Source organism: Triturus cristatus, chromosome 4_1 (genome assembly GCF_964204655.1).
Source record: "Triturus cristatus chromosome 4_1, aTriCri1.1, whole genome shotgun sequence".
In the NCBI taxonomy this organism is placed as follows: domain Eukaryota; kingdom Metazoa; phylum Chordata; class Amphibia; order Caudata; family Salamandridae; genus Triturus; species Triturus cristatus.
Window position 1 is genome coordinate 1,230,192,159 of NC_140585.1, and position 12,544 is coordinate 1,230,204,702.

A 12,544-nucleotide genomic window follows, 5' to 3' on the forward strand; every position below is an offset into this window, starting at 1 on the left:
GGGCACTTAGTATTGAAAATACATACTGGATACAGGTGAGCTACACTTAGTATTGGAAATACATACTGGCTACAGGTGAGGGACACTTAGTATTGAAAATACATACTGGATACAGGTGAGCTACACTAGTGGGACACTTAGTATTGAAAATACATACTGGATACAGGTGAGCTACACTTAGTATTGGAAATACATACTGGATACAGGTGAGCTACACTAGTGGGACACTTAGGCTTGGAAATACATACAGGTGAGCTACACTAGTGGGACACTTAGTATTGAAAATACATACTGGATACAGGTGAGCTACACTAGTGTGACACTTAGTATTGAAAATACATACTGGATACAGGTGAGCTACACTAGTGGGACACTTAGGCTTGGAAATACATACTGAATACAGGTGAGCTACACTAGTGGGACACTTAGTATTGAAAATACATACTGAATACAGGTGAGCTACACTTAGTATTGGAAATACATACTGGATACAGGTGAGCTACACCTAGTATTGGAAATACATACTGGATACAGGTGAGCTACACTGGTGGGACACTTAGTATTGGAAATACATACTGGCTACACTAGTGGGGCACTTAGTATTGGAAATACATACTGGATACAGGTGAGATACACTAGTGGGGCACTTAGTATTGGAAATACATACTGGATACAGGTGAGCTACACCTAGTATTGGAAATACATACTGGATACAGGTGTGGGACACTTAGTATTGGAAATACATACTGGATACAGGTGAGCTACACTAGTGGGACACTTAGTATTGGAAATACATACTGGATACAGGTGAGCTACACTAGTGGGACACTTAGTATTGGAAATACATACTGGATACAGGTGAGCTACACTAGTGGGGCACTTAGTATTGGAAATACATACTGGATACAGGTGTGGGACACTTAGTATTGGAAATACATACTGGATACAGGTGAGCTACACTGGTGGGACACTTAGTATTGGAAATACATACTGGATACAGGTGAGCTACACTAGTGGGGCACTTGGTATTGGAAATACATACAGGTGAGCTACACTTAGTATTGGAAATACATACTGGATACAGGTGTGGGACACTTAGTATTGGAAATACATACAGGTGAGCCACACTGGTGGGACACTTAGTATTGGAAATACATACTGGATACAGGTGAGCTACACTAGTGGGACACTTAGTATTGAAAATACATACTGAATACAGGTGAGCTACACTTAGTATTGGAAATACATACAGGTGAGCCACACTGGTGGGATACAGGTGAGCTACACTAGTGGGACACTTAGTATTGGAAATACATACAGGTGTGGGACACTTAGTATTGGAAATACATACTGGATACAGGTGAGTTACACTAGTGGGACACTTTTAGTATTGGAAATACATACTGGATACAGGTGAGATACACTAGTGGGACACTTAGGCTTGGAAATACATACTGAATACAGGTGAGCTACACTAGTGGGACACTTAGTATTGGAAATACATACTGGATACAGGTGAGTTACACTAGTGGGACACTTTTAGTATTGGAAATACATACTGGATACAGGTGAGATACACTAGTGGGACACTTAGTATTGAAAATACATACAGGTGAGATACACTAGTGGGGCACTTAGTATTGGAAATACATACTGGATACAGGTGAGCTACACTAGTGTGACACTTAGTATTGGAAATACATACAGGTGGGATACAGGTGAGCTACACTAGTGGGACACTTAGCATTGGAAATACATACAGGTGTGGGACACTTAGTATTGGAAATACATACTGGATACAGGTGAGCTACACTAGTGTGACACTTAGTATTGGAAATACATACTGGATACAGGTGTGGGACACTTAGTATTGGAAATACATACTGAATACAGGTGTGGGACACTTAGTATTGGAAATACATACTGAATACAGGTGAGCTACACTAGTGGGACACTTAGTATTGGAAATACATACTGGATACAGGTGAGATACACTAGTGGGACACTTAGTATTGGAAATACATACTGGATACAGGTGAGATACACTAGTGGGACACTTAGGCTTGGAAATACATACTGGATACAGGTGAGCTACACTAGTGGGACACTTTGTATTGGAAATACATACTGGATACAGGTGAGCTACACTAGTGGGACACTTAGGCTTGGAAATACATACTGGATACAGGTGAGCTACACTTAGTATTGGAAATACATACTGGCTACAGGTGAGATACACTAGTGGGGCACTTAGTATTGGAAATACATACTGGCTACAGGTGAGATACACTAGTGTGACACTTAGTATTGGAAATACATACTGGATACAGGTGAGCTACACTAGTGGGACACTTAGCATTGGAAATACATACAGGTGTGGGACACTTAGTATTGAAAATACATACTGAATACAGGTGAGCTACACTTAGTATTGAAAATACATACTGGATACAGGTGTGGGACACTTAGTATTGGAAATACATACAGGTGAGCTACACTGGTGGGACACTTAGTATTGGAAATACATACTGGATACAGGTGAGCTACACCTAGTATTGGAAATACATACTGGATACAGGTGTGGGACACTTAGTATTGGAAATACATACAGGTGAGCTACACTGGTGGGACACTTAGTATTGGAAATACATACTGGATACAGGTGAGCTACACCTAGTATTGGAAATACATACTGGATACAGGTGAGATACACTAGTGGGACACTTAGTATTGAAAATACATACTGAATACAGGTGAGCTACACTTAGTATTAGAAATACATACAGGTGAGCTACGCCAGTGGGACACTTAGTATTGGAAATACATACTGGATACAGGTGAGCTACACTTAGTATTGGAAATACATACTGGATACAGGTGAGCTACACTAGTGGGACACTTAGTATTGAAAATACATACTGGATACAGGTGAGCTACACTAGTGGGACACTTAGTATTGGAAATACATACTGGCTACAGGTGAGCTACACTAGTGGGACACTTTGTATTGGAAATACATACTAGCTACACTAGTGGGACACTTTTAGTATTGGAAATACATACTGGATACAGGTGTGGGACACTTAGTATTGGAAATACATACTGGATACAGGTGAGCTACACTGGTGGGACACTTAGTATTGGAAATACATACTGGATACAGGTGAGCTACACTGGTGGGATACAGGTGAGCTACACTAGTGGGACACTTAGTATTGAAAATACATACAGGTGAGATACACTAGTGGGGCACTTAGTATTGGAAATACATACTGGATACAGGTGAGCTACACTGGTGGGACACTTAGTATTGGAAATACATACTGGATACAGGTGAACTACACTTAGTATTGGAAATACATACTGGATACAGGTGAGCTACACTAGTGGGACACTTAGTATTGAAAATACATACTGGATACAGGTGAGCTACACTAGTGGGACACTTAGTATTGGAAATACATACTGGATACAGGTGAGATACACTAGTGGGACACTTAGGCTTGGAAATACATACTGAATACAGGTGAGCTACACTAGTGGGACACTTAGTATTGGAAATACATACTGGCTACAGGTGAGATACACTAGTGGGGCACTTAGTATTGGAAATACATACTGGCTACAGGTGAGCTACACTAGTGGGGCACTTAGTATTGGAAATACATACTGGCTACAGGTGAGATACACTAGTGGGAAACTTAGTATTGGAAATACATACTGAATACAGGTGAGCTACACTTAGTATTGGAAATACATACAGGTGAGCCACACTAGTGGGACACTTAGTATTGGAAATACATACAGGTGAGCTACACTGGTGGGACACTTAGTATTGGAAATACATACTGGATACAGGTGAGCTACACCTAGTATTGGAAATACATACTGGATACAGGTGTGGGACACTTAGTATTGGAAATACATACAGGTGAGCTACACTGGTGGGATACAGGTGAGCTACACTAGTGGGACACTTAGTATTGGAAATACATACTGGATACAGGTGAGCTACACTAGTGGGACACTTAGTATTGAAAATACATACTGGATACAGGTGAGCTACACTAGTGGGACACTTTTAGTATTGGAAATACATACTGGATACAGGTGAGATACACTAGTGGGACACTTAGGCTTGGAAATACATACTGAATACAGGTGAGCTACACTAGTGGGACACTTAGCATTGGAAATACATACAGGTGTGGGACACTTTGTATTGGAAATACATACTGGATACAGGTGAGCTACACTGGTGGGACACTTAGTATTGGAAATACATACAGGTGTGGGACACTTAGTATTGGAAATACATACAGGTGAGCTACACTAGTGTGACACTTAGTATTGGAAATACATACAGGTGAGCCACACTGGTGGGACACTTAGTATTGGAAATACATACAGGTGAGCCACACTGGTGGGACACTTAGTATTGGAAATACATACTGGATACAGGTGAGCTACACTAGTGGGGCACTTAGTATTGGAAATACATACTGAATACAGGTGAGCTACACTTAGTATTGGAAATACATACAGGTGAGCTACACTGGTGGGATACAGGTGAGCTACACTAGTGGGACACTTAGTATTGAAAATACATACTGAATACAGGTGAGCTACACTTAGTATTGGAAATACATACAGGTGAGCCACACTAGTGGGACACTTAGTATTGGAAATACATACAGGTGAGCTACACTGGTGGGACACTTAGTATTGGAAATACATACTGGATACAGGTGAGCTACACTAGTGGGACACTTAGTATTGGAAATACATACTGGCTACAGGTGAGCTACACTTAGTATTGGAAATACATACAGGTGAGCCACACTAGTGGGACACTTAGTATTGGAAATACATACAGGTGAGCTACACTGGTGGGACACTTAGTATTGGAAATACATACTGGATACAGGTGAGCTACACCTAGTATTGGAAATACATACTGGATACAGGTGTGGGACACTTAGTATTGGAAATACATACAGGTGAGCTACACTGGTGGGATACAGGTGAGCTACACTAGTGGGACACTTAGTATTGGAAATACATACTGGATACAGGTGAGCTACACTAGTGGGACACTTAGTATTGAAAATACATACTGGATACAGGTGAGCTACACTAGTGGGACACTTTTAGTATTGGAAATACATACTGGATACAGGTGAGATACACTAGTGGGACACTTAGGCTTGGAAATACATACTGAATACAGGTGAGCTACACTAGTGGGACACTTAGCATTGGAAATACATACAGGTGTGGGACACTTTGTATTGGAAATACATACTGGATACAGGTGAGCTACACTGGTGGGACACTTAGTATTGGAAATACATACAGGTGTGGGACACTTAGTATTGGAAATACATACAGGTGAGCTACACTAGTGTGACACTTAGTATTGGAAATACATACAGGTGAGCCACACTGGTGGGACACTTAGTATTGGAAATACATACAGGTGAGCCACACTGGTGGGACACTTAGTATTGGAAATACATACTGGATACAGGTGAGCTACACTAGTGGGACACTTAGTATTGAAAATACATACTGAATACAGGTGAGCTACACTTAGTATTGGAAATACATACAGGTGAGCTACACTGGTGGGATACAGGTGAGCTACACTAGTGGGACACTTAGTATTGAAAATACATACTGAATACAGGTGAGCTACACTTAGTATTGGAAATACATACAGGTGAGCCACACTAGTGGGACACTTAGTATTGGAAATACATACTGGATACAGGTGAGCCACACTGGTGGGACACTTAGTATTGGAAATACATACTGGATACAGGTGAGCTACACTAGTGGGACACTTAGTATTGGAAATACATACTGGATACAGGTGAGCTACACTGGTGGGACACTTAGTATTGGAAATACATACTGGATACAGGTGAGCTACACTAGTGGGACACTTAGTATTGGAAATACATACTGGCTACAGGTGAGATACACTAGTGGGGCACTTAGTATTGGAAATACATACTGGCTACAGGTGAGCTACACTAGTGGGGCACTTAGTATTGGAAATACATACTGGCTACAGGTGAGCTACACTAGTGGGACACTTAGTATTGAAAATACATACTGGATACAGGTGAGCTACACTTAGTATTGGAAATACATACTGGCTACAGGTGAGGGACACTTAGTATTGAAAATACATACTGGATACAGGTGAGCTACACTAGTGGGACACTTAGTATTGAAAATACATACTGGATACAGGTGAGCTACACTTAGTATTGGAAATACATACTGGATACAGGTGAGCTACACTAGTGGGACACTTAGGCTTGGAAATACATACAGGTGAGCTACACTAGTGGGACACTTAGTATTGAAAATACATACTGGATACAGGTGAGCTACACTAGTGTGACACTTAGTATTGAAAATACATACTGGATACAGGTGAGCTACACTAGTGGGACACTTAGGCTTGGAAATACATACTGAATACAGGTGAGCTACACTAGTGGGACACTTAGTATTGAAAATACATACTGAATACAGGTGAGCTACACTTAGTATTGGAAATACATACTGGATACAGGTGAGCTACACCTAGTATTGGAAATACATACTGGATACAGGTGAGCTACACTGGTGGGACACTTAGTATTGGAAATACATACTGGATACAGGTGAGCTACACCTAGTATTGGAAATACATACTGGATACAGGTGTGGGACACTTAGTATTGGAAATACATACAGGTGAGCTACACTGGTGGGATACAGGTGAGCTACACTAGTGGGACACTTAGTATTGGAAATACATACTGGATACAGGTGAGCTACACTAGTGTGACACTTAGTATTGGAAATACATACTGGATACAGGTGTGGGACACTTAGTATTGGAAATACATACTGAATACAGGTGTGGGACACTTAGTATTGGAAATACATACTGGATACAGGTGAGCTACACTAGTGGGACACTTAGGCTTGGAAATACATACTGGATACAGGTGAGCTACACTTAGTATTGGAAATACATACAGGTGAGCCACACTAGTGGGACACTTAGTATTGGAAATACATACAGGTGAGCTACACTGGTGGGACACTTAGTATTGGAAATACATACTGGATACAGGTGAGCTACACTAGTGGGACACTTAGTATTGGAAATACATACTGGCTACAGGTGAGATACACTAGTGGGGCACTTAGTATTGGAAATACATACTGGCTACAGGTGAGCTACACTAGTGGGGCACTTAGTATTGGAAATACATACTGGCTACAGGTGAGCTACACTAGTGGGGCACTTAGTATTGAAAATACATACTGGATACAGGTGAGCTACACTTAGTATTGGAAATACATACTGGCTACAGGTGAGGGACACTTAGTATTGAAAATACATACTGGATACAGGTGAGCTACACTAGTGGGACACTTAGTATTGAAAATACATACTGGATACAGGTGAGCTACACTTAGTATTGGAAATACATACTGGATACAGGTGAGCTACACTAGTGGGACACTTAGGCTTGGAAATACATACAGGTGAGCTACACTAGTGGGACACTTAGTATTGAAAATACATACTGGATACAGGTGAGCTACACTAGTGTGACACTTAGTATTGAAAATACATACTGGATACAGGTGAGCTACACTAGTGGGACACTTAGGCTTGGAAATACATACTGAATACAGGTGAGCTACACTAGTGGGACACTTAGTATTGAAAAAACATACTGAATACAGGTGAGCTACACTTAGTATTGGAAATACATACTGGATACAGGTGAGCTACACCTAGTATTGGAAATACATACTGGATACAGGTGAGCTACACTGGTGGGACACTTAGTATTGGAAATACATACTGGCTACACTAGTGGGGCACTTAGTATTGGAAATACATACTGGATACAGGTGAGATACACTAGTGGGGCACTTAGTATTGGAAATACATACTGGATACAGGTGAGCTACACCTAGTATTGGAAATACATACTGGATACAGGTGTGGGACACTTAGTATTGGAAATACATACTGGATACAGGTGAGCTACACTAGTGGGACACTTAGTATTGGAAATACATACTGGATACAGGTGAGCTACACTAGTGGGACACTTAGTATTGGAAATACATACTGGATACAGGTGAGCTACACTAGTGGGGCACTTAGTATTGGAAATACATACTGGATACAGGTGTGGGACACTTAGTATTGGAAATACATACTGGATACAGGTGAGCTACACTGGTGGGACACTTAGTATTGGAAATACATACTGGATACAGGTGAGCTACACTAGTGGGGCACTTGGTATTGGAAATACATACAGGTGAGCTACACTTAGTATTGGAAATACATACTGGATACAGGTGTGGGACACTTAGTATTGGAAATACATACAGGTGAGCCACACTGGTGGGACACTTAGTATTGGAAATACATACTGGATACAGGTGAGCTACACTAGTGGGACACTTAGTATTGAAAATACATACTGAATACAGGTGAGCTACACTTAGTATTGGAAATACATACAGGTGAGCCACACTGGTGGGATACAGGTGAGCTACACTAGTGGGACACTTAGTATTGGAAATACATACAGGTGTGGGACACTTAGTATTGGAAATACATACTGGATACAGGTGAGTTACACTAGTGGGACACTTTTAGTATTGGAAATACATACTGGATACAGGTGAGATACACTAGTGGGACACTTAGTATTGAAAATACATACAGGTGAGATACACTAGTGGGGCACTTAGTATTGGAAATACATACTGGATACAGGTGAGCTACACTAGTGGGACACTTAGTATTGGAAATACATACTGGATACAGGTGAGCTACACTTAGTATTGGAAATACATACAGGTGAGCCACACTGGTGGGACACTTAGTATTGGAAATACATACTGGCTACAGGTGAGCTACACTAGTGTGACACTTAGTATTGGAAATACATACAGGTGGGATACAGGTGAGCTACACTAGTGGGACACTTAGCATTGGAAATACATACAGGTGTGGGACACTTAGTATTGGAAATACATACTGGATACAGGTGAGCTACACTAGTGTGACACTTAGTATTGGAAATACATACTGGATACAGGTGTGGGACACTTAGTATTGGAAATACATACTGAATACAGGTGTGGGACACTTAGTATTGGAAATACATACTGAATACAGGTGAGCTACACTAGTGGGACACTTAGTATTGGAAATACATACTGGATACAGGTGAGATACACTAGTGGGACACTTAGTATTGGAAATACATACTGGATACAGGTGAGATACACTAGTGGGACACTTAGGCTTGGAAATACATACTGGATACAGGTGAGCTACACTAGTGGGACACTTTGTATTGGAAATACATACTGGATACAGGTGAGCTACACTAGTGGGACACTTAGGCTTGGAAATACATACTGGATACAGGTGAGCTACACTTAGTATTGGAAATACATACTGGCTACAGGTGAGATACACTAGTGGGGCACTTAGTATTGGAAATACATACTGGCTACAGGTGAGATACACTAGTGTGACACTTAGTATTGGAAATACATACTGGATACAGGTGAGCTACACTAGTGGGACACTTAGCATTGGAAATACATACAGGTGTGGGACACTTAGTATTGAAAATACATACTGAATACAGGTGAGCTACACTTAGTATTGAAAATACATACTGGATACAGGTGTGGGACACTTAGTATTGGAAATACATACAGGTGAGCTACACTGGTGGGACACTTAGTATTGGAAATACATACTGGATACAGGTGAGCTACACCTAGTATTGGAAATACATACTGGATACAGGTGTGGGACACTTAGTATTGGAAATACATACAGGTGAGCTACACTGGTGGGACACTTAGTATTGGAAATACATACTGGATACAGGTGAGCTACACCTAGTATTGGAAATACATACTGGATACAGGTGAGATACACTAGTGGGACACTTAGTATTGAAAATACATACTGAATACAGGTGAGCTACACTTAGTATTAGAAATACATACAGGTGAGCTACGCCAGTGGGACACTTAGTATTGGAAATACATACTGGATACAGGTGAGCTACACTTAGTATTGGAAATACATACTGGATACAGGTGAGCTACACTAGTGGGACACTTAGTATTGAAAATACATACTGGATACAGGTGAGCTACACTAGTGGGACACTTAGTATTGGAAATACATACTGGCTACAGGTGAGCTACACTAGTGGGACACTTTGTATTGGAAATACATACTAGCTACACTAGTGGGACACTTTTAGTATTGGAAATACATACTGGATACAGGTGTGGGACACTTAGTATTGGAAATACATACTGGATACAGGTGAGCTACACTGGTGGGACACTTAGTATTGGAAATACATACTGGATACAGGTGAGCTACACTGGTGGGATACAGGTGAGCTACACTAGTGGGACACTTAGTATTGAAAATACATACAGGTGAGATACACTAGTGGGGCACTTAGTATTGGAAATACATACTGGATACAGGTGAGCTACACTGGTGGGACACTTAGTATTGGAAATACATACTGGATACAGGTGAACTACACTTAGTATTGGAAATACATACTGGATACAGGTGAGCTACACTAGTGGGACACTTAGTATTGAAAATACATACTGGATACAGGTGAGCTACACTAGTGGGACACTTAGTATTGGAAATACATACTGGATACAGGTGAGATACACTAGTGGGACACTTAGGCTTGGAAATACATACTGAATACAGGTGAGCTACACTAGTGGGACACTTAGTATTGGAAATACATACTGGCTACAGGTGAGATACACTAGTGGGGCACTTAGTATTGGAAATACATACTGGCTACAGGTGAGCTACACTAGTGGGGCACTTAGTATTGGAAATACATACTGGCTACAGGTGAGATACACTAGTGGGAAACTTAGTATTGGAAATACATACTGAATACAGGTGAGCTACACTTAGTATTGGAAATACATACAGGTGAGCCACACTAGTGGGACACTTAGTATTGGAAATACATACAGGTGAGCTACACTGGTGGGACACTTAGTATTGGAAATACATACTGGATACAGGTGAGCTACACCTAGTATTGGAAATACATACTGGATACAGGTGTGGGACACTTAGTATTGGAAATACATACAGGTGAGCTACACTGGTGGGATACAGGTGAGCTACACTAGTGGGACACTTAGTATTGGAAATACATACTGGATACAGGTGAGCTACACTAGTGGGACACTTAGTATTGAAAATACATACTGGATACAGGTGAGCTACACTAGTGGGACACTTTTAGTATTGGAAATACATACTGGATACAGGTGAGATACACTAGTGGGACACTTAGGCTTGGAAATACATACTGAATACAGGTGAGCTACACTAGTGGGACACTTAGCATTGGAAATACATACAGGTGTGGGACACTTTGTATTGGAAATACATACTGGATACAGGTGAGCTACACTGGTGGGACACTTAGTATTGGAAATACATACAGGTGTGGGACACTTAGTATTGGAAATACATACAGGTGAGCTACACTAGTGTGACACTTAGTATTGGAAATACATACAGGTGAGCCACACTGGTGGGACACTTAGTATTGGAAATACATACAGGTGAGCCACACTGGTGGGACACTTAGTATTGGAAATACATACTGGATACAGGTGAGCTACACTAGTGGGACACTTAGTATTGAAAATACATACTGAATACAGGTGAGCTACACTTAGTATTGGAAATACATACAGGTGAGCTACACTGGTGGGATACAGGTGAGCTACACTAGTGGGACACTTAGTATTGAAAATACATACTGAATACAGGTGAGCTACACTTAGTATTGGAAATACATACAGGTGAGCCACACTAGTGGGACACTTAGTATTGGAAATACATACTGGATACAGGTGAGCTACACCTAGTATTGGAAATACATACTGGATACAGGTGAGCTACACTAGTGGGACACTTAGGCTTGGAAATACATACAGGTGAGCTACACTAGTGGGACACTTAGTATTGAAAATACATACTGGATACAGGTGTGGGACACTTAGTATTGGAAATACATACTGGATACAGGTGAGCTACACTAGTGGGACACTTAGTATTGAATATACATACTGGATACAGGTGAGCTACACTAGTGTGACACTTAGTATTGAAAATACATACTGGATACAGGTGAGCTACACTAGTGGGACACTTAGGCTTGGAAATACATACTGAATACAGGTGAGCTACACTAGTGGGACACTTAGTATTGAAAAAACATACTGAATACAGGTGAGCTACACTTAGTATTGGAAATACATACTGGATACAGGTGAGCTACACCTAGTATTGGAAATACATACTGGATACAGGTGAGCTACACTGGTGGGACACTTAGTATTGGAAATACATACTGGCTACACTAGTGGGGCACTTAGTATTGGAAATACATACTGGATACAGGTG